Raw genomic sequence first — 25,849 nt, 5'->3', positions numbered from 1 at the left:
TTTGAGACCCCATGGATTGCAGCATGCCAGACTTCCCTGTCCCTTACCATCTCCCAGAGTTTGCCCAAGTTCATGTCCATTGAATCAGTGATGTCATCCAACCATCTCATCCTCTGTCGCCCTCTTCTCTTCCTGCCCTGAGTCTTTCCCAGCATCAGGGTCTTTTCCAATGACCAATTAATCAGTCGTTGGCATCAAGGTGGCCATAGTACTGGAGCTTCAGTTTCAGCATTAGTCCTTCCAAAGAGTGCTCAAGATTGATTAAATCTCCTAGATGAAATGGCAAATCACTCAAAAGTAACTGATTTCCTAAGGCTCCACTGAAGATGACAAAGCTGGGGTTTGGATCCTGTTCCTTCTGAGTCCAGCTCCTGTGACCTGTCCTAGAGGCACTGGATGCTGCTCCCTCACTTCTGAGCAGGCCCCCTGCCTTGGGGGGACACGCCCATTCTTCCTGCCTTCCTCCCCCTCTCTCTCCCCCTCCCGACAACTTCACGCCCTAGGAACAGCACAGAGGTGGTGGCTGACTGGGGAGAGGGTCATGCTCATTCTGAACTTCAGGCTCAGCTTCTCATTCTCTGGAGGCCTGAAAGTAAATTTTTGCAGAAGTGAAGTAAAGAAAATAAACAATTCAGTCCTGGCCAACTGTTCTCCAAGGCACATCCGCTTTCCTAAAAGACAAAAATATAAGATGAGTGAGTTACCTCCTCAGATGGTATCTGTGCCCCGAAAGGATGGAAATCTTCCACCACATCTTGTAAAACCTGAGCAAGGTGAGGGCCTGCCTGGGGCTTTATGCACTGTTTATTTGATCATAACCACCTGGTGTATCCTAAGTCCAGGGAGCTCATTCCACAATCACACACTCCAGTGCCTTCAGGGGTCAGACTGGTGAGGCACAGGATGAAGGTACAGGGTGTGGATAAAACAAGTGAGGGGTTGGGTCGACCTACAAATGTTGTCAAGTCAAAAGTCTTTCAAAAATCCATTAGCAAATGATAAGGACAAAAGCAGACAAAAAGCAAAATTTTGCATTTTTTTTTCAATTTTCAAAAAAAGACTGATGAAAAGTATAAGCAAGTGAATGTCAAAGTTTCTCAAGCAGGAGGCACCGTCTCCCTCTGGCAGGTTTCCTGCCTTAATAACTGGGAATCTCGCTGCCATAGGACCCCACCCCCGCTGCCCATAGGACAAAAGTGAGACTCCGTCTCATCCCACCTGTGTTCACCTGCTCCAGGCTTCCCTCACCCACCCCCTCCCTTCATGATGTTTTCCTCCCTGAGTTGGGCTACAACACCCCAAACAGGGCTCTACCACCATCTCTCTTGTGGGTGTTTTAATAACGTACTTTCTCCCTAAGTAATGCATGTTTATTGCAAAAATGAAGAAAATGTGTGAAAAATAGAAATAAAAGATGTCTGTAATCCTATAATCCAGACAAAACCCTTGTTAACATTTTGACATATTGCCTAGCTGTCTTTGAAAAGATTCTGCTGTACACCTTCAATGGCATTACTCTCTGTAGTTAATTCTGGGTGCTGCTTTTTCGTGTTTCCTCAACTAATGAAGTATTCTTGGAAAGCAGTAATGTAGCATGCTTCCATTGTGTCCTCTGCCTGAAACCACTTGTTGAGGAAATAAAATTAGAGAGTAGCTGCAAAAGTGTTTAATAAACCAAAATATGCTTCAGAATTATGCCATTTTTATATAATTCTGTTTCTATGTTTCCCACCAGCACATGTCTAATCATTTCTGTTCCTCTCATTCTGATTTCTTTATCCATCACTAGTGGAACAGTGAAGAAATTGGTTCAAATGATACCAAATCAGTTGTATTGTAAATACCTAAGATTTTCCTAGAAGAATCCAGATATTGTGACAAAATTGGACCCACAGAGTCAGGAACCAGGGTTACAGTACTGGTTCCATCAGTACCCAGCTCTGGGCTATGAGTAAATCATTTATTCTCACCAACATAGACAATTCTCACTTGTCAAACTTGTGAAGTAATCTTTCTCCTAACCACAGTATGTGGCTGGGAAAGGATACCAGTAAGACAGGAGACATGATTTATAAGTAATGAAAAGTAGGGCTACTTTACTTCAAGTCTTCATCCTGGACTACGGGAGACATAGATCTTCTCCTTGGTGCTTCCACCAGCTGGCCATCACTAACCAGGTCAATTGCCTCACTAGGAATGAGAGAACTGGCCTAGGGCTTTTGAAAAAAGATCTTTCTAATCTTATCTCCTATGATCCAGTTATTTCTTTTTTGAAAATGAGGATTCAGTCTCTTGCTTTTCAAGAAGTTGTTTGCTGTTTTGTTGGATCAAAGGGGAAAACCTTACATGAAGAAAATACAAGTTTGCAATAATAGTTTTGGCATCTGCCCCTGACTGTGCATACATCCTAATTCCACACCTGATCATCTTTCCAAGAGAAGGGAAGGAGCTTTCCACATCCCATTCCTTCAAGGAAGTTTTCTTTACAAAGTGCTGGATCAAGAATGAGGCAAAGCAACAATGACCCGAAGACGGGAGTGTGGTGGAAAAAAACCTGACGCTCTGTTGAGTTTTTGAGTCAGTGTATTTTTCAGGTTTCTATATCCTGTTGTGTTTGGCCAGCCCTCATTCTATAATAGCTGAGAGTATCCCCCCAAAGCTTGCCTATTTCTGGATTTAACTTTTAGGCAGAAAGACAGCTTGTGGGAACTCTTCATTGCAACACTGGCTCCAAGTTCCACCCTCTCCCTATACCCCCATCATTTGCAATGTGATTTCATAGCCCTTTCCCTCAAATTGTGCCATTTTTCCCTTTCCTTTCACCTGGGGCTATAACCTGCATGGGCACCAGAAGGCAGTGGCGGTGATGGTCTCCAGTTCCCAGCGAGGCCTTTTGGAGGCACTGTGCTTCTGTTCTCCCACCTGTGGTCAGATCTTCCACAAGTACACCAGCTAGGCTAACATGCTGGAGGAAAAAACCTGGAAAAGAGCCCTGTTGTCCCAGCCGGGGTCATCTTAGATCAGCCTTCAGCCATCTGATCTCCCAAACAGACAAAAAAGCCCAGTAAGATCAATCGAGCTCCCAAGCTCAATTGTAGACTTGGGAGCAATAATACATATTATTTTAAGTAACTGAGTTCTTGACTTTGTTATGTAGTAATATAATGATCAATACATATAAATATGAACTCAGTGAATCTTAAAATGGAAGTTACTTTAGGAATATAAGTAACATTCTAATTGTGTTAGCAAGAGCACTAGATTAGAACTTAAATATAACCAACAAGGACCTACGGTATAGCACAGGGAACTACACTCAATATTTTGTAATAACCAGTAAGGGGAAAAAAAGGTATACATGTATGTACAATGGAACCACTTTGCTGTACACTTGAAACTAATATAATATTGTAAATCAACTATACATCAATAAAAATTTAAAAAGAAACCAGAAACTTGAGTCGTTTGCCCTTTTCTGCCAATTCCTTGGGCAGATGACCTTGGATGAGAAACAACTTTCTCTGAATCCTAATTTCCTTACATTGAGAGTTAGATACTGATCCCTTTATGTTTAACTGCTAATAATTGGGTTTTTGTAAGTAGCAAGTAAAACAATTTGCTTGCCAATGAAATCTATAATTAGAAGGGTGTGGTACAACTTTGAATAAAAACAATAACAACAAAACCAGTGAGGTGAGAATAATTTTATACTTAAATAAAGCACCTGCAGCTTTGTACTATAATAGGAAATCAGAAGCTCTTGCAGACAGGAAGACTGAAAGGTTTTCCCACATCTCATGTCTGCTTTCATGTCAGAAAGTGACTTGTCAAAGTGAGCAACGGTAGCATAGAATGAGAGTAAGAAAGACATAGAAGATCTAATCAGAATCAGTCTAGATACACGCAGGACAGAGTCCTACAGCAGGAAACCTGGGCTCTGCATCACGTCTATGTGGGTTCAAATTCCAGTCCCTCCCTTATTGTGCCTTTGCGTCATGATAAGCAAAATTATACTGTTGCAAATAATAAATCTATATTTACTTTAAATTACTGATTAGAAAACTACTATGAATTTCAGCATGTTAACTCACTAGCATTTAGTTACTTTTTAAAGAAGACACTGCTAAGAAGAGCACAGGCTTCAGTATTTGATAAACATGTTCAACACTGAGTTCTAGCTCTGCTTCTATGAGCTTTATTACTGTAGATACCACAGCTGGCCCTTCTAAGCTTCAGTTTCCTTCCTTATCCCCAGTGTGGTGATAGGAATTTGAACCATGTAAGGTTATACTACAGCGTGTGGTCCATGAGAGTTGCATTGGTTTTTCCCCCCTACCTAGTCATTGTCATATCTTCCAGGCTGAATGTTTGACACAAAATAGGCACTCAGGAAACATTTATCGAATTAAGGATTTGGGAAATTATTTGAAACGATTTCAGCAGCATACTTAACTTGCTATCTGGTATATATGGCGAATTTTGTTACTCATTTCACATTGTTATGAGTTAAAACACCCTTTTCTAACAGGCAGGCTGGGAAACATGAAAGAAAGAGTTTTCTCTGCAATCTCTTTTGTACATTTTAAGTTGTGCACCATGTAAATGTATTAACTAGATTTTTAAAGGGTTATTAGAATTTTAAAAGTCAAAGGGACCTCATCAGACAATGGATACAGTAGAACCTCATCTACTTAAGTCCATGGCACCTAGAGTCACTTGTGATACCCATAATGATAAGGAAGCAGCCCCTTTACTGGAACCTCCTCCACCCCTTTCATAGGAAATAGCTTTATTTTTATGCTAGTGGGCAGCCCTAAAAGGATCATGGAACACTTGTAGCTCTATGAAGATGGTGAGGTTCCAACCTTCCTTGTGGGTAACAGGCAGAGTCTAAGCTTCTGTTTCCGGTGTTCTGGGGACAGAACAACTTGATGCTGAAATCTCCATCAAGTCAAGCCAGGGCTTAGGAAGTAAGGGCATGAGTCCTGGTGATGCTCCACCCAGGGAATCCTAAGATGCAATCACAGCAAGAGTGAGCCATGCTGGGCAGGGCGATCTAGAGACATTCCAACTAAAGCAAAGCCTCAAAAAAAGAGCAGGGAAGGGTAAAGAGAGAGACTCTGGGTTCCCACACTCCTGTTTTTTGCTACTCACCTATTGAAAAAGGCAGAAAGGATTCCATTTTTTAAACTGTCCATTCTCCAGAAAACGCTCTGGATTGAATGTGTCAGGGGTGGCCCACTCTGCGGGGCCCCTGTGCAGTGCAGTCAGGTTGGTCATGACCATGGTGCCCTGGAGAAATCAGAAAAGACTCGTGCAAGACATGACACACACAACACACATGTGCAATGGGGCAGCAGCCCCCCAGGCTCCTACATTAATGTTGATAGCACCCCAAATTCCCCCAAACTCCCCAACCAAGTAACTTCAGAGTCCAATCCCTACAACCCAGCTCTTTGCCATGAGTCAGCTTAAAACTGTGGACTGGAATTGTCTGTTGGGAATTTGATCAGGAATGTATGACTACTCTTAGTGCAGAATGTATCTCTGCAGGGACGTGTCAGTGTTGAACTTGGGAGGGAACACATATGAATCAATGAACATGTATGCAACATGTATGAATCATGTGACAGTGGGCAGGAAGTTCTGGATCAAAATCAACCCAGCTGCTCAGTGAAGTGGTAACTATGGCAGTTTGCATAACAAAAAAATGTCTCATTCATCTAAGTTTCTCCCTCCATTCTCTTCCCCTCATTATCTAGCACATTCCACAGAAGGTTTAATGATAGGTCACCCAGTGGAAGGGACCACTATCCTTTTTAGTATACAGCAAGAAACCCAGGAGTCCTCCTTAGTGCCCCCCTTTTCCTCATTTTGCCTTCCTCCAGTCCTTCAGGCAGGATGGTCAATTTTGCTTGAAATTTCTCTTGATTCTGTCACCTGCATTATGCCCCCCACTGCCAGGTCCAAGGACAACCTTGGTTGTCCACACATTCATACAGTAGCTCTGACTACAACTCTATATCCTCTCTTCCCCTTCACTGTTCTCAACACAATGAAAGCAGAGTTAGCTTTGGACATGATTTAATCATGTTAGTCCTTTCCACCCACCACACCTGGCACTTGACAGATAGCCTTCAGGAGCTCCCATCACTCTTAGACTAAGGACACATCACCTGCCCCTGTTTGAGCCACCATCCTTCTACCTGCGCTCCCACTGCATCAAGCCTCTTTCAGTTTCTCAATCTGTCATTTGTCCCTACTCCTTTCCATGCCGTTGTGCATGGCAGCCTCAGGGTGTCTTCATGCCAATGAGTACGTGCTGGAGTTACCAGTGTGTCTGTCCCTGCTGTGAGCCACAGCTGCCCCCCTGCCTTTCCAGGAGACCCTCCAATACTAGCAGGTAGGTCTGGTCCAGCCTCTTACGAGGTCACTGCTTCTTCCCCCTGGGTCCTGGTGTGCATACCACCTGTGTGTGCCCTCCAAGAGTGGAGCTTCTGTTACCCCCAGTCCTGTGGAATTCCAGCAATCAAACCCTGCTGGTCTTCAAAGCTAGATTCTGTGGGGGCACATCCTCCTGTTGTCAGACCCCCAGGCTGGGGCACTTGACATGGGGCTCGGGACTTCCACTTCTGTGGCAGAACTTCTGTGATGTAATTGTCTTCCTGTTTGTGCACTGTCCACCCAGTGAGTATGGGAGTTGACTTTATCCCAGTTGCGCCACTCCTGCCATCTTGCTGTGGCTTCTTCATCTTTGGATGTAGGGTATCTTTTTTTGGTAGGTTTCCTTTTTATTTTTTTTGGTCAATGGTTGTTCAGAAGATATCTGTGGTTTTTGTGTTTGCATAAGAAGGTTAAGTTCAGGTCCTTCTACTCCACCATCGTGAGCTAATCAACCAGGACCTAGCTTTCTGTGACCTAAGTTTTACCCAATTCGAGGAGCATTCTCACTGTGTATCCTTCAGCAAGTACCTGCCTTTCCTCAGCACCCAATGCCCCATCTTCTTTTCCTCTGCATTTAGTCTAGTATCACTTTCTCATAGAGGGTTGCATGCGGAGGCCTGGAAGCCAGCACTTGAGAACTCCTCAGCTTGGGGCTATGTGGAGAAGCACTGCACATGCCATCCCTCAGGGTGACTATTCGAGCTGCTATTAAAAATCGGTTTTACTTGGCTCCCTGGGCCTGCAGAATACTACATCAGAAAAGAAAACTTGTTATAACCAGTCTATTGACTTAGCATGGTTACTGGGAGCTAAATTAATTGCTATGAAGATACAAAGATATCCTGTGAAGTCATTTAGACTTCAGATTTCACCCACAAAATGGTCAGTCAGCAAGAAAATGGTAAACACAATCATTGCAGGAATAGCTGCTTTTCCCAGCTCTGCAGGATGGGGACAAAGGGGAATGCAGTGGGGAAGTTCCTACTGTTCTGCCTTGATATCAGCCCCAGGTTCCACACACAGACAAACTCAGACAAACTTCAATGGATCCACAGAGATGGACCAAGGGGTGAGAAAGGAAAGAACTGTGAATGTGCAGTATGCAGAGAGGACACTCGGAGGCACAGGAGAGCTGTCTGCTGAGATCCTAAGAGTGGTGGGCAGAATGAGAGCAGAATTGTCTTTGTGAGGACAGGGCCCCACAGAGAACAATTGCAGGGAGTCTTTTTTAAAGGCAAAATAAAGTAACCCCTGAGGAGAGAGCTTTGTGTAGAACAGAAAAAGATGAGCCTGGGAATCAGAAAAACTCTGTTTCTGGAACCCAACTGTGGTCATTTTGTAGTTGAGAACTCTTTAAAAGACTAGTAACTCTCTCAGCCTGAAGTTCAAATTTGTAAAATGAGGATAACAAAATTATTCTGAGGACCGATAAAGATATTTTGAGAGAACCTGAACAGTCAATGGCACATAGTGCATGTATGTTAGTTGCTCAGTTGTGTCCAATTCTTTGCAACCCCCGTGGACTGTAGCCTGCCAGGCTCCTCTCTCCATGGAATTCTCCAGGCAAGAATACTGAAGTCGGCTGTCATTCCCTTCTCCAGGGGATTTTCCCGACCCAGGGATCAAACCCGGATCTCCTGCATTGCAGGCAGATTCTTTACAATCTGAGCTACCAGGGAAGACCAATGGCACATAATCACTATTTCAAAAGCACTGGTTCCTTTCTCTCCTTTTCTGATATTTAGTACTGCACGGACTTGGATTGTTTTCCCCTGTGAAGCAGTCCCTTCAAAGGGGTGTACATCAAAGCTGGAACAATACATTTGGGGATATTACGCTAGAAACATCACTTTAATGTGATTTTGGCTCAGATGGTCTCAAATATTTATTCATATTTCAATATTCTAAACCACCAGGATTGTGAAGCAGAATTTTCCAACATAAGTGTGGCAGGTCCCTATCCTGTGAGAAGTTCTCCCAAGGCAAAGAAAAGGACCTCATGGCAAAGTCTGACTGAGAATTGCTGCCTGCTATATCCCCACAGGAATTAACAATGCACATCATGTATTAAAACACTGAGACATCTTAAATTTAAAACAGCAAGTCTTTGTCTAAATATGTTTGACCTAGGAATCCCCTTATTTTCCCACAACACCTATTAACGTTTTCTTGAACTAACATTCTAAAAACCCCACAGGAAGAAAAAATTCTATGACATCAGCAATAATATTAATATATCTCTCTTCCTATTTAAGTGTTTTCCTAAGACAAGAAAACACGTCACATTTCCCAATGAGACTCCAACCATTTACAAATATGAACTTGGGAGACCTGAGGCTATGAGAGAGGCCCTAATTACCTTGGGCAGGTGGTATCCAGCCAGGGTGGTGTCCACTGCCACCTCCCGGGGCACGTTCAGAGGGACGATGTTCCCCATTCGCAGCACCTCGTGGATGACAGCGTTGGTGTAGGGCATGGACTCGCGCGGCCGTGCTCAGTTTCTGAGATTGGCAAAGCACCCTATCAATCTCAGCTTGGACTTTTTCTGGAAAATAAGAGGAGGTTGTATTATTCTAATATTCCACAATTTTTCTTAAGCTGGTTAAGCTAAGGAATGGAATAACCAGGATCAAAAGGGCTATGTTAGGTTATCCAGACTAGCTCTTCAGGGAGGTTATGTGGGTAGGAAGTAGGCCCTGGTCTGAGACAAATCTGGTGGCAAATTCTTGCTCGACAACATTCCTGCTGTGAGTTTCTGAAGCTCTTAGAGTCTCAGGTTCCTCTTCTTAATAGTGAGGATAAATCAAATAGCACCCTTTAGGAATACTGAGATTTACATGAACTAATTTAGGGAAGTATTCTGACCTGAACCAGGCCTACCCCCCGATGTGCTCACCTTGGATTTCAGGGTACAAGGCCATGTAGAGCAGACCCCAGTGCAAGGTGGTTGAAGTTGTTTCTGCTCCAGCGAAGAAGAGGTCCAGGGTATTGTAGATAAGGTTTTCTTCATGGAAACATGAAGCAGCATTGCCCTTATGCTAGAAAGCACAGTGATTATTGGTTTATTGAGACTGTTCTTAGTTGTCACAACACAGGGGGCTTCATCCCAGACAGAACATGGGAGGAGAGACCTTCCCTGTCGATTTTCCACTGAGGTGCCAGAGGGACCCTTTAACAGTTTAATAAATCATATCACTGCTTATTCCTCAATACTTCACTGACTTTCCATGACATTTAGACAAGTTCTACATCCTTCTTCTGATCTGGAGCTCCACATGAGCTGGCCTCTCACCCTCTCTTTTGGAAAGATTACCCTGGATTATCCCAGTGTTTCAATTATAATCCCAAGAGTCTCTATAAGAGGAGGCAAGAACATAAAGAGACCATATGAAGATGGTGGCAGAGAAGAGGATACATCAATGGTTTGGAAGATGGAGGAAGGGGCCCTGAGTCGTGGAGTATAAGCAGCCTCTAGGTGCTGGAGAAGTGCTTCAACAGATTCTGCCCTAGAGCCACTGAAGGAGCCAGGCCTGCCAACACCTTACCTTGATAAACCTGGGTCTATTTAAGCCCCTGAAGTTTGATTTGTTACAGCAGCATAGGAAACCAGAATCCTTTCACTTGTTCTTTAAGAACACTACTCAGGAAACCACTTAGGTTCTCTCACCTTTTCTATTTCCTGGAGATAAGCATCAATAAAGTCTCTTGCTTCAGCAGGATTCCAGCTTCTCTTGTGGTTTTCAATCACATTAGCAACAAACATTTTAAGTTTCTCCCATTTACTAAAGAGTGTTTGCTGGGGACCCGGAAGGAAATTCATTATCCTTGGAAAGACATTGTAGAGCTGATGGAGAAAACAAAGCAGTCATGAAGACAAGAGGGTGCCAGTTTTTCATTCTTGAAGACTAAGAAACCATCGTATCTTTATATATATTTTCTTTGATTACACTTAACCCTTTGAGCCACCCTTGATTCATCTTCTCTGTCTCAACCCTCTTCTTTTCTCTTGGCAAAGTATTTTAGCACTTCTTCCAAAATATAACCAATTTCAGACCACTTCTCACTACTCCATGTATTTGTCATTCTAGTACAAAGCACCAACATTTCTCACCTGGATCTGTAAAGACTCCATCATTTTCCTTGATTCTCCCCTTAACCCCCTTCCCAGTCGATTTTCCACTGAGGTGTCAGAGGGACCCTTTAACAGTTTAATAAATCATATCACTGCTTACCCCTCAATACTTCACTGAATTTCCATGACATTTAGACAAGTTCTACATCCTTCTTCTGATCTGGAGCTCTACATGAGCTGGCCTCTCACCCTCCTGTCCCCTCTTCTGCTATCACTTGCTGCCATCTTACTCTCTGTCTTTCTAGTCTAGCCCCATTGGTCTCTGTGATAACCTCAAGGACGATAATGTTTAGTCCTTTGCATTGGCTATTCATACAATCAGATTGGTCTTCCTATGAAATCTGTACAACACTAGCCTTTTACTTCATTCATGTCTGCCGGGAGCTGTTATGGGGGGTCCCGCCTGTGACGAGGTCATGAAGAAAATACTGGGCAGGCAAGGCCGTCCGGGACCCCATCCATGACGAGGTCACGAGGAAAAAACCTAACAGGCAAGGCCGCCTAGGATAAGGGACCCTCCAGGTTGGCCTCAGCCACTACCCCACCCTGTATCCTCCCCCCTTTTCTGCTGTTGTTCTTGTTTACCCTGCTGCAGATTCTTGTGTTGCCTGCCAAGAGCTCTCCTGCTGCTCTTTCACTGAATGAGGACCAACTTAAAAGCTAATTAATAAATCTCCTGGACGCTGGTACCCTATGAAGGGGCCAGGGATGAAGGAAATGCTTCCATTCAAACATTTTGCTGACATTCTGGCTTGTTTGATAAATGTGTGATCTCATTGCACAAAATGCTCTTGACTGTTCTAAACATCCTAAACACAGTATGCTAACAAAAGAAACTATTAAGCATAGGCCCCTTCGCGGGGTGAGAAAAGCTCCACAAATATGATAGCCATAAATGTGCCTAATAGAAAATACTTTAGATAGAGATTAGCTGGCAACTTCTTGCAGGTGGTTAACTTTTAGACTAAGAGCCTGTTTTGTGCCATATCTGCTGTTTTTGCAGTCCTTCGCATTTCTGTTCTGTAAAAATGTAATCCTATCTAGTTCCCATAGAGATGACGCTTATTAAAAAGAAAATAGATTAATTATAAGAAAAACAGGGTCGGCTATTGAAGTTGCTTAAGTCACACCAGGTGCAAGCCATAAAATGTTAGCAGGCCTGAAGGCCAAATGATAAGAAAGACTCTTGTGAACGAAAAAGTATGTGGGTGACATCCAGTTTCTGTTGAAGGTCAAGTTGATGTAATGTTTTGAGATGACCTGTGTGTAAGCAATCTGCACTTCCCCCAAAGATGTTGTTAAGGGTATAAAGGGGCAATGCAAAAATAAACTTCAGACTTAGCCCCGAGCTTTGTCTCACTCTCTCTCTCATTCGCCGACGCCGTTCATCCTGAGGGTTCCCCTGGATCCTGCTGGGGCTGGACCCCAGCACATGTCCACATAAGTGTCACTTACTTGGACCTGTCTTACCTGGTATCCTCTAACTAGCAGCACCCCTGGGACCCTCTTCCTATTCCCTTATATTGTTTTATTATTTTGTTCATGGCAATTGTCTCTAGTGTGTGTGTGTGTGTGTGTGTGTATCTTTGAGTGTGCATAAAACAAGAATATTCATGGCAACTTTATTCATAATATCCCTCAAATTAGAAATTCCTCTAATTAGAAATGTGTTTATTAATCCCCCAAGCCATTATTCAAGAGAATAACAATCAGTGTCACATTCATGAAGTGGAAAACTATGCAGAATAAAATGAGGAACTAACAAACGAGTCAAAGCAATGTGCTGAGGGGGAGTCAGGCACAGAAACACACATCTGAGGATCATGGAGGTGTGGAGCTAGGGAGGAACGTGGAAAGGAGAGACTCAAAAGTGATGGCAATACTGTTTTTTAAGGAAAAGAATGTAAGTGCATATGTGTATATCATAAAAAGTTCTGTACTTTAAATGAACGTAAGAAATGTTTTTTATCAACAGTAAATATTTAATGTGTGTGTGTGTGTGTTAGTCGCTCAGTTGTGTCTGACTCTTTGCGATCCCTTGGACTATAGGTCTTCAGGTTTCTCTATCCATGAATTCTCCATGCAAGAATACTGGAGTGGGTTGCCGTTCCCTTCTCCAGGGGATCTTCCCAACCCCGGGATTGAACCTAGGTCTTCCACATTGCGGGTAGATTTTTTTACCATCTCCAGGGACAAAAACACTAAAGTCAACAGAGTGGTTGTAAACAAGTTTGTGGTGAAGTCAATTTCAAAGGTTGCATTTTAGCCTAAAACAAAAGGAAGACCATCTCATCTGTATCTGACATTAGCCTAAAGTCTTTATCCAAGAGAGGAAGTGAGAAGAGGCTTACCTGGCACCACACTGGTGTCCTCAGATGCATGACCTCATCGAACAGCCTCAGCATCTCCTGGAACTGATCATCCTGGTAGTAAAATCATTCCCCAAAGGTGATGGAGCAAATAATATTGGAAACTGCATTGTTGATTGTGAAGTGAGGGTTGAAAGGCTGTCCTGGAGGCAGAAGAAGAGATGAAGCCTTCAGATAGGTTTCTATTTTCCAGAGAGTCTACTCTATGTGACATATGACACATTGACTACAGAACCACATCTGAGACTGTGTCCGCAGCCCTCTACACAGGGTCTGACACACAGCAAGTACTTAGTCAGTGTCTGGGAAGTCAAAGTGATGACCAGGATTTAAAACCAATAATAAGTTTAATACCCATCTTCTTCTTCTTCTTCATTCTTGACCCCCACGAGGGCAGGTCATGGTTAGCTGTTCACTGTCATTCCCTCAGTGGCCCACACAGTGCCGGGCACAGGACAGGCACATAGGCTCTAACTGAGCATCTGATTAGTGAATGAATAAACCATAGTCAGTGCACCTGTCCTAGGACCTGATTAGCGTTCTCCTCTCCTATTTCCTGGATGAGGTAGGCAGCCTCCTCCTGAATGCGTTCCTCTAAGCTCTTCTTTCCTAAACCAAAGTTCCTCAGAGTTGTCAGGGCAAATCTCCTTTGTTCTTTCCATACATGGCCATTGGACATGATCAATTCTGGGAAAAGAAAGCTAACGTTAAAAAAAGCCAACAAGACCCATTCAGGATAAGGTATCAGATGGAGGAAAGGAGAAGGGCTTTAAGGTGCTTGAAAACTATTCAGAGAAATAATTCCAAAGCAATAGATATAATCACTTGAATTTACTGATTGCCCATCTGATGGACATGTTAGCATTTTTAATGCATTGTGTAATTTAGTGTTCACAGAAACTCTCTGAGGTAGGTACAATCATTACTGCCAAACCAGCCGCCTAACTTTAATGATGAGAAAAATGAGGCATGGGAAATAAAAGTAAACTCTGCAAGGTCACAGAGTGAGTAACCTGCTGAACAGGCATTCAAATTCAAGTCTGCTTGACTCCAAAGCCTGTCGTTTGATTACTTGTCTCATAAGAATATTTAATTACTGGTTATGCCACATACCAAGTATGCACTAATGGATTAGAAGGAGTCAATACTCATAAGTAGAAAAGATCTTAAATATCTTAAAAAGATAAATGAATCACGCTAGATAACAAACTGTGGACACTGCAGAAAGAACACCACAGGCAAAGGAAAACAATCTGTATGTTGTGTGTAATAGAACTTCAGTGATTTTATAACACAGGAGAGGCCACCAGCCTCCCATTTCTTCATTCCAGGGCACTCTTCAACTCCTTCTCATGTCTCCTTCCACACTGTCGCCACCTTAGGAACATTTTCCTTCCCTGCTATTCAACTCAGGATCCTTTTCAACCCCATCCTAATGAGTCAGCAGCATGAGATCCTTTCTTTCTGAAACATTCTCTGCCAATGGAGCCCAGGACACCACACTCTCCATAATTTTCTGGTAATTCTATGACTTCAGAGAAATTATCATACCTTAGGTTAACTATCTTCTATTGGGTCTGAAGCCTCCTCTCTTTACCCTATCCTCCATTTCTAGGAAATCTCAATTTCTAAAATTTCAAATCACATCTACTGACAGTAAACATGTATTTTCTGCCTCTCAGCTCCAGACACATGTACAGTTCTCTGCTTGACTCTCTTGGCTTCACACTCAGCATATTCATGACTAAATTTATGGTTTGCTCTATACAACTCCCTACCCAGGCCAGACAACACCTTGTCCTCCTCCACATCTTTCTTCCTTCTTTACCTACCCACTTGGGTGTCTACCTCAGCACCTCATTCTCCCTCTGTCTAGGTCATCATGTCCTACTGGAGTTGCCTCCTGAGTAGCTTAAACCCATATATCTTCACCACTTTCCTGGTCAAACCTACTGGACTGACATTTCTTTCCACTCCCCTCTTCCAGGCCACCACCTCCTCTAATCTAAAAGTCTACAATAGTCTCTTGCTTCCTTTATTCCATTCTTGACACTGCAGCTTAAAAATGTCTTTAAAATGTACCATATAAATATGATGATTCCTTCCTCTACTTAAACCATTCAGAACCTCCATTGTTATTAGGATAAAAAGCAACATCCTTAAAAAGAACTTGCATGAACTATTTCTGGCCAAACTCAGAAGCTTCATCTTCATTTAATTATCTCCATTTCATCCCTGTGCTTCCTGCACTGGCCACCTTTCAATTCCTCAGTTCACTGTCTGTCTTCCCAACTTGGAAACTTTTACATTTTATTCCCTCTGCTGCATTGCTTCATCACTTTATTAAATGTCATTTACTTACATAAGTTTTTCCTGAGTCTCAGGACTAGATTAGATACCCGTAATAAGTGAACCCTGCTCTTATCTTCATAACACTGAGGTCTTAAGTTATTAGTGTGATTGACACTGTTTTTCTTAATAGTATGTAAGTTATAGAACAATCAAGGATTATGTATGTTCTCCTCACTGTTCTGTCACTGGTGCCTAGCACTAGGTACACCTGGCTTTCATGGAGTGAATGGATGTAGAGTTAATAGATTAAATGTTTCAAAGAGAAACTGAGAACCATCTGAAAAAACATGGCTTCTCCCAAATCCCTGACATTAGGGCTGACCCTGCCAGGTTCCCATAGCAGGTGTCTTCAGCAGGGAAATGCAGGGACTCAGCTTCCTAGAGGGGCAGGAATATGATAGGTCCTTGGGAGTGTTGGAGACCCTTTCACAGACCATAGGAACATCAAACAAACATTGTTCAAGAAACTTACCTTTATTGTTAAAGATACGTATTTCAATAGGCATCAAGGGGCGGTTGGCAAAGTTTTGGTCTTGGTGGACAAGGGCTTCTTTGATTAAGGACAAGGGCTTCTTTGATTAAGGGCAATCCAGTTATAAGAACAGAAGGAAATGTACCAAAATCCATGCTAAAAATGTTCCCATATTTCATCACAAACTGAAAAATAGAAGAGTCACAGTTGAATACGCATATGTCTCTGAATCCTGGAATGGAGGGTGCATGGGGCTGGTGGGAGGCTTGTATTGAGGGGAGTCTCTGTGTTTGTCTGTCTGTGCACTTGAGCTGTAGGAAATATGTCTACCTGTTTCCATTTTTCCTGCTCTTAACTAGACTACACTATAGGACATAGACATTCATTATACACACTCATTCATATGCTCAATGTACTTGAATTGGGTGAGCACATGTGTCCTGAGAATAAGGCATAAAGATTAAATAAACAAAGTCTCTAACCTCAAGCGTCTTAAAGTCTAGTGAAAAGAGAGAATTCAGCCCATGTGACTCACCAGAGAAAGGAAGAGATATGTTTAGTGAATTCTGGGGTAGGGAACAGGGACTTCCTAGTAAATCAAATCTATTATACCAGGAGAGAATGTCCCCTTACTCAGCAGGCTGTAGGTGACAGAAGTTTTGTTATAGGGATTATGGAGAGGAGCACACTAGCTGTGGAGACATGTGGAAATCTTAACTCTGTGGTTGACTAGCTGTGAGCACTTAGGAATGCTACTTCCCTTTTTTATGAGCCTCACCTTCCCAGCTATAGAAGGTAAAAAACTGTTCTTCCTTCAAAGTTTATGTAAGGGGGAATCCCCTGGTGGTTCAGTGGTCAGGATATCAGGACTCAGGGCTTCACTGCTAAGGACCCAGTTTCGATGCCAGGACAGGGAACAAAAGTCCCACAAGCCGCACTGTGTGCTCCCTCCCCTCCAAAGAAGTTTCTGTGAGGAAGAATGAGAAGAGCAAAGTGAAAGGCACTTTGTTCCTGGGTCCCTGGCAGACAGCCACTGGAGCCTCTGTGGAATGAATGGGATCTGTGTGCAAAGGGATGTAAGCCCTTGTTCAAGGGGACAGATAGAATTTTCTTCTGTCTCAGTTTCCAAATGAATAAAATGAGGGCTATTACAAATTCCCATCTTTAGGATTCTGGGGATAGCAACCATAATACAAAGATTAATAAGAAAATTATTTATTTTTGTTGATATATTTGGGAGTGTATTTTAGCAAAAAGATTCAGATAAGGTATTGACAAAGAAATGGAGGGGAAGTGGCTAGAGAGTGGATGAAAGGAGCCCAAGAGGCAATCAAGTCAGACAAGTGATGCCTCATTTATAACCAACAACTGGTTTTTCCTTGAGTTGGTTACTATACATTTTTGAAGAAAGGAGGAGGGTAGATATAGAAATAAGCATTGGCTATGTGCTAGTTTACCCTGGGATAAACCAATATTCACAAACTTGCTTGGTTCCTATAACAACCGCATAATGTATTCCTAGTTTTCAGAAAATGAGGCACAGAGATTTAGTGCCTAGTTGGTGGGCATAAAGTAGAGCTCTTTCTAAATCGCTCTGTATGTCTCATCCTTAAATGAAGGCAAGGAGAAAGCATATTTTCTCTCTTCTGCTGAGTGATGGAACTCCCTAAGGATTAACTGGCCACATTACTTCCCAATTAACTTCCAATAGGACGTGAGTAGTGGTGATGTGTGCATCTTCCGAGTCGTGTCCTTGAAGGAAATTTCCTTCTCACCATCTCCCACTTTCCCCTTCATGTTGAGTGTCGTGAGACCAGAGCAACAAGATAGAAGCACTGAGTATTTGGATAATCTTGTGGAGCAAAGCAGCTTTGCTATCCTGGTCTTCCTGCCTACATCTCAACTTGTAAGAGAGAAATAAATTTCAATATTTTCACACCACTGTATTTTGGGATTTTTTTGTTACAAGCAGCCTAATGTATGTCCTCATAATACATTTATCTTCCTTATCTATCACTTCCCGTCCTTATCTATCACTTCCCAATTAGATTTTTTTCTTATTCACATATATGTTCCTATAATAAGCCATATAGTTAATGTAGAGAATGTTTCAGAAATGCGGGAAATAAGGAAGGTTCCCCTTATGCCAAACAAATCAACCAGTTTCTTCACTGCCTTCTCACTTTGTTTTAGCTCATGTTACTTTCCCATTTAAAAATCTACTGTCCACTTTACTCCATATAGCCACTTGCCTCAGAGTTATTTCAAGTTCAAGCAAATTCATTTCAGCATTCTACAGAGATTATCCTCATGGCTTCTCATTCACAGTGAACCTACCTAATAACACCTCATTTGGTTGCCATAAATTTATACCACACCTTTCATCATATACTCTATTGTACTATGCCTGTCATATGATAAGCACTTCATAAATATCTATTGGATAAATGAAACCCTGAATAAATCTGCTAACTATCTCAAGAAGTGTCAGGCAACATAAGTAGAGACCGAGGGTAGAAGTCAAGTCCTTGTTTGGCCATTATCAATTTTGAATAACTTATGCAAATCACTTGACAGTTTTTAGTCAGTTTCCTCAGCCTTAAAATGGAAACAACACTAGATGATGTAACAAGCTACATATGCATAGCCTGTAAGCTTTACAGGAAGCACTTAGAGCAGAATACAGAGACGTACTCAAAAACACTACAGATACATTAAAACGGGGTTCTTACAAAATATTTAAGTGACTCACAGAAAGACCAGAAATGAGAAATAGAGAAACAGAAGACAAAATGAAAAATAAAAAATAAATAATAAAATGGCAGACTTAACTGTTCACACATCAGAAATTGTGCTAAATATAAAGGATCTAAGTTCACCAATAAAAGAGAGATTGGCAGAATGAAAAAAATGACCCACTTATATGTTATATATAAGAACTCATTTCAAATATAATCATGTAAGTAGGTTAAAAATGAAAGACTGGAGAAGCATATGCTATGCAAATACTAATCAAAAGAGAGGTGCTTAGCTATACTGTATCAGGTAAAGTTCAGGCAAAGGAAATCAGGGATAAAGAGGGAGGTTATGTAATAATTAAGAGCCAGTTCACCAAGATGACACAACAATTTTAATGTGTGTGTGCCAAATAAAAGAGACATCAAATACATAAAATAAAACGACCAAAACTAACCAGACTGACCAGACTTAAATGTCCAAGTACTGTTGGAGACCTCAATAAGCCACTCCCAGTAATTGATAGAATTAGTAGATAAGACATCAACAGGGGACAGAAACACTAAACAATACACTCATTTCTTAAGGTCTGACACAGTACAGAATACTCCAAACAATGAGAGCAGAAGACATAGTTTTCAAGCATCTGTCATGGGTCATAAAACCAACCTTTACATATTTGTTCAAAGTTGAAATCATATAGTTAAATGTCCTCTGACCCTAATGATCTCCAACTGTAAATCATTAACAGGTAAAGAAAACAAGAAAGGCTTCTAATACTTGGAAATTAAACAACATATTTCTCAAAAAAGGTATACATGTTTAGGATCTTATCTTTAAAATTCTATATACTAATCTCGTCACTTAGTGCTACCAACTGGGTGTTTCTCCCAGAAAGTGATGAAGCCATCTCCATCTGAGCTTGAGTTTGTAATACAGGCTTGTGTTGAAAGTGCTCCAGGCATTTCTAGGGAACTAGAACTATTCTGAGCACCAACTATAAGCTATGTTAACATTGAACATTCCTTTTATTTAATCATCACAACCACCTACCACAGAGCTGTCTGTCAGGAAGGTACCTGTGCTGAGAGGCAAGGAAGCAGCTGCTAATTCTTGAGATAGTGTTGAGTGATGAAGGGAATTTTATGGAATTCAGGGTGGCCACAGTTAGGGAGCTCTGATGGAAGAAGATGATAAAGTGGAAAGAGGATACAAGAAGGGATCCATGTGGCTCCCTAAGGAATATGAACTCTGGGAAGCAGCAGGAAGCACTAAGAAAATCTTGACAGAGGAATGACATTTTTAAATGAATACTTTATTGAGAGTGGATTGTAGACGGAGGAGCCTGAAGATGAGGGGCTCTGTCCTTGTGGGGATGGGAGCAATGTGGTTGACAAGTGGTGAGGATTTACGTGGCTCAGGCCATAAAGAATCCACCTGCAATGCAGGAGTCGTGGGTTTGATTCCCGGGTTGGGAAGATCCCACGGAGGAGGGACTGGCAACCCACTCCGGTACACTTGCCTGGAGAATTCCATGGACAGAGGAGCCTGGCAGGTTACAGTCAGTGGGGTCGCAAAGAGTCAGACGTGACTTGAGTGTCTAATACTTTCTTCTTTTCCTCATCATCATTTCACACAAGGGAAACAGAACCTCCCAGGGAAAGTATAGCTTCCCATCTCTCTTTCTCACCAAGGATAATAATATTAAAAGGACAAAATGGGAGATTTCCCTGGTGGCGCAGTGGATGAGAATTCACCTGTCAATTAGGGGACATGGGTTCCATTTCTGGTCTGGGAAAATTCCATATGTCACAAGCAACTAAGCATGAGCACTTCAACTACTGAGCCCGCGATCTAGAGCCAGCAAAATGCAACCACTGAAGCCCGTACACCCGAAGTCTATTCTCCACAAGAGAAGTCACCACAATGAGAAGCCCGCACACTGAAACCAACAGTAGTCCCCACTTGGAGCAACTAGAGAAAGCCCTAGCAAAAGCAAGGAAGACCTAGTGCAGCCAAAAATAACGTAAAAAAAAGACAAAGTTTTCATACTATAAAAAGAATGTCCAGGTAATATGTAACAAGATGCAACTAAATGACTTAAAACCATATTGTGTCTGTCACCCTCAAGGCTCCAATGAAAGAAACGGAGACAAAGGGCCACCTGGTCAGTCAAAAACGTTTACTAAGCATACTGAGCGGGTTCTGAACCATACTCTATCCGAGGATCCCTGAGAGAAGAGAAAATATGCAGATGACTAAGCTCCTGGCAGCATGTGAAGGCTTCAGATGAGTGCTGCTTGTTACTGAATCCCTAAATGGTGTTGGACACTTTGCAGCCCCATGGACTATAGCCCTCTAGGCTCCTCTGTCCTTGGGGTGTCCCAGGCAAGAAAACTGAAGTGGGTTACCATTCCTTCTCCAGGGGATTCTTACCACTGAACCACCTGAGAAGCTACAGTTCAATAGTTAAACGTTTTCCAACAGAAAACGATGGATCGAGATGCATTTTCTGTTTTGTACAATAAACTTGCACCCCACCCCCAAAGTATATCTTGTCCAGCACACTCAACAGTGAACAATTAACAATATTTCACACGTAGAAAGCACGGTGAATCATGCCACTTGCTGTGGTCAAGAGAGAGGCTCCAAGTGGCTGTACTAGGGTGCCTGCTTTAGCCTCAGAAAAGTGAAATTGTTAGTCGCTCAGTCGTGTCCAACTCCTTGCGACCCCATGGACTATAGCCCGCCAGGCTCCTCTGTTCATGGGCTTCTCCAGACAAGAATACTGGAGTGGATTGCCACTTCCTTCTCCAGGGGATTTTCCACACCCAGGGATCAAACCTGGGGCTCCTGCACTGCAGGCAGATTGTTTATCGTCCGAGCCACCAGGGAAGCCTCCAGGGGGTCCCCCCTCCCAGCCCTCCCGCCCTCGGTAGCCTGAATGGCCCCTATTCCGCAGATCAGGGTCAGGACGCGCGCGGGCACCGTCGCTCGCTCCTACCAGCTAAGGCGACAGGTGCGCCTTGTCAAAGTCCACTTGGAAGAAGTTGCCTATGAAGGGCAGGCGCGGGGGCCCCGGCCGGTAGTTCTTTGGTCGCCGCCTTTTGAGAAAATCAGCTAAGAGGAGAAAGACAACGGCTCCCAGCAAGACAGTGCCAGGACGGAGCGCGGCCCAGAGGGCAGCCGCCAGGGAGCCCAACGCCTCCAACTTGGCTGTGCTGGTCCCCCTTCCGCGGTCCGAGTCTGCGGAGGTCCCTGCGGGGCTCTGCCGCCACGCTGCCAGCACCGCCCTCCTTCCCCCCTAGCCGGCTGCCCAGGCCCCGCCTCGCCCGTCCCTCTGTGCATCCGGTCTTTTCCTTTCTCTTTGGTGCTTTCCTGCCCCACCTCCTCCTGCTCTTCTTCTTCCCTCCCCGCCGCAACCCTCATTGGCCCCGCCCCTGGAGTGCCTGACTTCCGGTGACCAGGTCAGCCGGACCAGCCCTGGTTCTCCCCCAGGCCCCACCTCTTGCGCACCTCGCCCGCCCCCGCCAAATCTCCGCCGCGTCGCTCCTTGCAGCTGAAATCCGGCCTTCCTTCTGACCACCAGCTGTCGCCATTGGATTCTGGAAAGAACACACACTTGGGTCTTGGTAAAGGCCAGGCTTGGAGTATTTTGTTGTTGTTTTGTTGCATTCTCTGAGACCAAGGGTGCCCTAAGGTTTTTGGTTTCATTGCATCTCAGAGAGCTCCACAGATACTTGAGCTTTGTGTTTTTCAGTCACCTTCTCACCAGAGGATTGGAGCCCAGCCTCTTGAACTTTGGGAAAAACAACAGCACCTGACGTTTATTGTGAGCTACTCTGGAACAAGGCACTGAACGCTCCTGTTTACAAAGATTGCTTCAGTGACAGAATTATGTAGATGCCTTTATTTGTTCCTTCTAGCAGTTAATTTTTCCTTTACAAACAAAATTTCAGAAAATTTGTTGCTAGCAGACCCTTTTGAACTGTAGTGCTGAAGAAGATTCTCGAAGTCTTGAGACTCCTGAGACTCTTGGCAGCAAGGAGATCAACCAGTCAAACCTAAAGGAAATCAACCTTGAATATTCATTGGAAGGACTGATGCTGAAGCTCTTGTACTGTGGCCACCTGAGGCTAAGAGCCAACCCATTGGAAAAGACCCTCATGGTGGGAAAGATTGAAGGCAGGAGGAGAAGGGGGTGACAGAGGATGAGATGGGTGGATGGCATCACCATCTCAATGGACATGAGTTTGAGCAAATTTCCAGGAGATAGTGAAGGACAGAGAAGCTTAGGATGCTACGCTGCATGGGGTCACAAAGAGTTGGACATGACTTATCAACTGAACAACAAAAGACCTGCCTTAGAAGAAATGTTAAACTAAGTTCTTCAGAAAGAAGGAAGGATATTTAGGTCAGACACCCAGATCTAAATAAAGGAAGACTATTAGAGAAAAAACAAATTAAGATGTATTAAGTCTCTTATTTTCTTTTTCTAAATTGATCTGTTGGATAAGAGTTTATTCAAAATAAAAATAGCACTAATGTATTTAATGATTCTAGCTTAGATATGTGATATGAATGATGCAGTGTTGGAAAGGACAGAAGGGTGTAATTAGGAAAATTCTGTTATAAGGTACTTGTACTACCAATCAAACAGTGTAGTGCTAGTTGAAGATAGGTATTTGAACCAGTTGGAAGTGTATGCTGTAAGGCAGCCACTGAAGGTTTAAAAAAGAAATATAATTCACGTGTTGAGACGGAAGAGAAAATGGAATTATACAAAATACTCAGAACCAGGAGAGAGAGAAAAAGAGTGAAAAAAAAAAAAAAAAAAAAAAGAAAAGAAAAATTGAATAGAAAACGATCATGACTATAGTAGATAATAGTCTGTATCAATGACCACATTAAACATTAATATTCTAAACACACTAATTAAACTGGCAGAGTCCATAAAAACACCAAGAGTCATTTCAGATGGCTGTTGTCAATGTACAGAAACACAAATGATTTTTGTAGGTTGATTATGTATCCTGCAACTTTTCAGAGTTCACTTATTATTACTAACAGTTGTGTGTGTGTGTGTGTGGGGGGGGCGTCTTTAGGGTTTTCTACACTTAATATGCCAGGAAATTTGGAAAACTCAGCAGTGGTCAGAGGACTGAAAAAGGTCAGTTTTCATTCCAATCCCAAAGAAAGGCAATGCCAAAGAATGCTCAAACTACCACACAATTGCACTCATCTCACATGCTAGTAAAGTAATGCTCAAAATTCTCCAAGCTAGGCTTCAGCAATACGTGAACCATGAACTTCCAGATGTTCAACCTGGTTTTAGAAAAGGCAGAGGAACTAGAGATCAAATTGCCAACATCCGCTGGATCATCAAAAAAGCTAGAGAGTTCCAGAAAAACATCTATTTCTGCTTTATTGACTATGCCAAAGTCTTTGACTGTGTGGATCACAATAAACCGTGGAAAATTCTGAAAGAGATGTGAATACCAGCCACCTGACCTGCTTAATGAGAAATCTGTATGCAGGTCAGAAAGCAACAGTTAGAACTGGACATGGAACAACAGACCAGTTCCAAATAGGAAAAGGGTAAGTCAAGGCTGTATGTTGTCACCCTGCTTATTTAACTTAAATGCAGAGTACATCATGAGAAACGCTGGGCTGGAAGAACCACAAGCTGGAATCAAGATTGCCGGGAGAAATACCAATAACCTCAGATATTCAGATGACACCACCGTTATGGCAGAAAGTGAAGAAGAACTAAAAAGCCTCTTGATGAAAGTAAAAGAGGAGAGTGAAAAGTTGGCTTAAAGCTCAACATTCAGAAAACTAAGATCATGGCATCTGGTCCCATCCCTTCATGACAAATAGATGGGGAAACAGTGAAGACTTTATTTTGGGCGGGGCTCCAAAATCACTGCAGATGGTGACTGCAGCCATGAAGTTAAAAGACTCTTAGTACTTGGAAGGAAAGTTATGACCAACCTACATAGCATATTAAAAAAGTAGAGACATTACTTTGCCAACAAAGGTCCATCTAGTCAAGGCTATGGTTTTTCCAGTAGTCACGTATTGAGAGTTGGGTTATAAAGAAAGTTGAGCGCCAAAGAATTGATGCTTTTGAACTGTGGTGTTGGAGAAAACTCTTGAGAGTCCCTTGGACTGCAAGAAGATCCAACCAGTCCATTCTAAAGGAGATCAGTCCTGGGTATTCATTGGAAGGACTGATGTTGAAGCTAAAACTCCAGTACTTTGGTCACCTCAGGCGAAGAGCTGACTCATTTGAAAAGACCCTGATGCTGGGAAAGATTGAAGGCAGGAGGAGAAGGAAACAACAGAGGATGAGATGGTTGGATGGCATCACCAACTCAATGAATATGAGTTTGGGTAAACCCTGGGAGTTTGTGATGGACAGGGAGGCCTGGTGTGCTGCAGTCCGTGGGGTCGCAAAGAGTTGGACAAGACTGAGCGACTGAACTGAACACATTAAGATAATGTCCTTTGCACAGAGAGATAGTTCTAGCTCAGCATAAAAAAGAACAAGATACTTAGAAATAAACTTAACCAAGAAGGCAAAGGATGTATACATTGAATAGTGTAAAGTATTGCTGAGCAAAATTAAAGAAGACACAGATAAATGGAACTATATTTCATGTTCATGAACTGGAAAACTTAGTATTACTTAACTGTTCACCTTAGCCCATGTAATTCCTATCAAAATCCCAAAGACATTTCTTACAGAAATTGAAAATGTATTCCTAAAATCCATGTGACATCACAAAGAACCCTGAGTAGCCAAAACAATTTTGGAGGCCTCATACTTTCTTTGATGAGCTGTATATTTTAGATGCTTTAGAGAAGTGGAACATGTAATATTTGTCCTTCTATGGCTGGCTTATTTCACTTAGCATAAAGTCCTCAAGGTTCGCCTGTTTCTAAAATTTCATAGAATTTCCTTCTTCTTTATAGATGAATATTTCCTTGTATATGTAGTCCACATTCCATTCATTTATTAATGGACATTTAACTTGCTTCCACCTCTTGGCTGTTATGAATAGTGCTGTAGTGAATATGAAATGAAAATCTCTCTTCAAGATTCTGATTTCTATTCTTTTGGATAAATGCCCAGTAGTGGGATTACTAGATCATAGGGTAGTTCTATTTTCAATTGTTTGAAGAACCTCCATACTGTTTTCTGTAGTGGCTGTACCATTTTACTTTCTCACCAATGGTACACAAATATTCCAAATTCCACACTAGAGGTTGTCATGGACTAGGGGAAGGAGAAAATGAAAAAAATTCTGTTCCATGGGTAGTGAGTTTCAGCGATATATA

The 25,849-nt window shown here is 42.5% G+C and overlaps 1 pseudogene; it reads right to left on the bottom strand.

The window, feature by feature from the left end:
• Positions 1 to 207: 207 nt before the first annotated feature.
• Positions 208 to 22,180, bottom strand: LOC122429104 (annotated as a pseudogene).
• Between the last annotated feature and the right edge of the window lie 3,669 nt (positions 22,181 to 25,849).

Source organism: Cervus canadensis, chromosome 2 (genome assembly GCF_019320065.1).
Source record: "Cervus canadensis isolate Bull #8, Minnesota chromosome 2, ASM1932006v1, whole genome shotgun sequence".
Taxonomy (NCBI): domain Eukaryota; kingdom Metazoa; phylum Chordata; class Mammalia; order Artiodactyla; family Cervidae; genus Cervus; species Cervus canadensis.
This window is presented reverse-complemented; position numbering and strand designations above follow the sequence as displayed.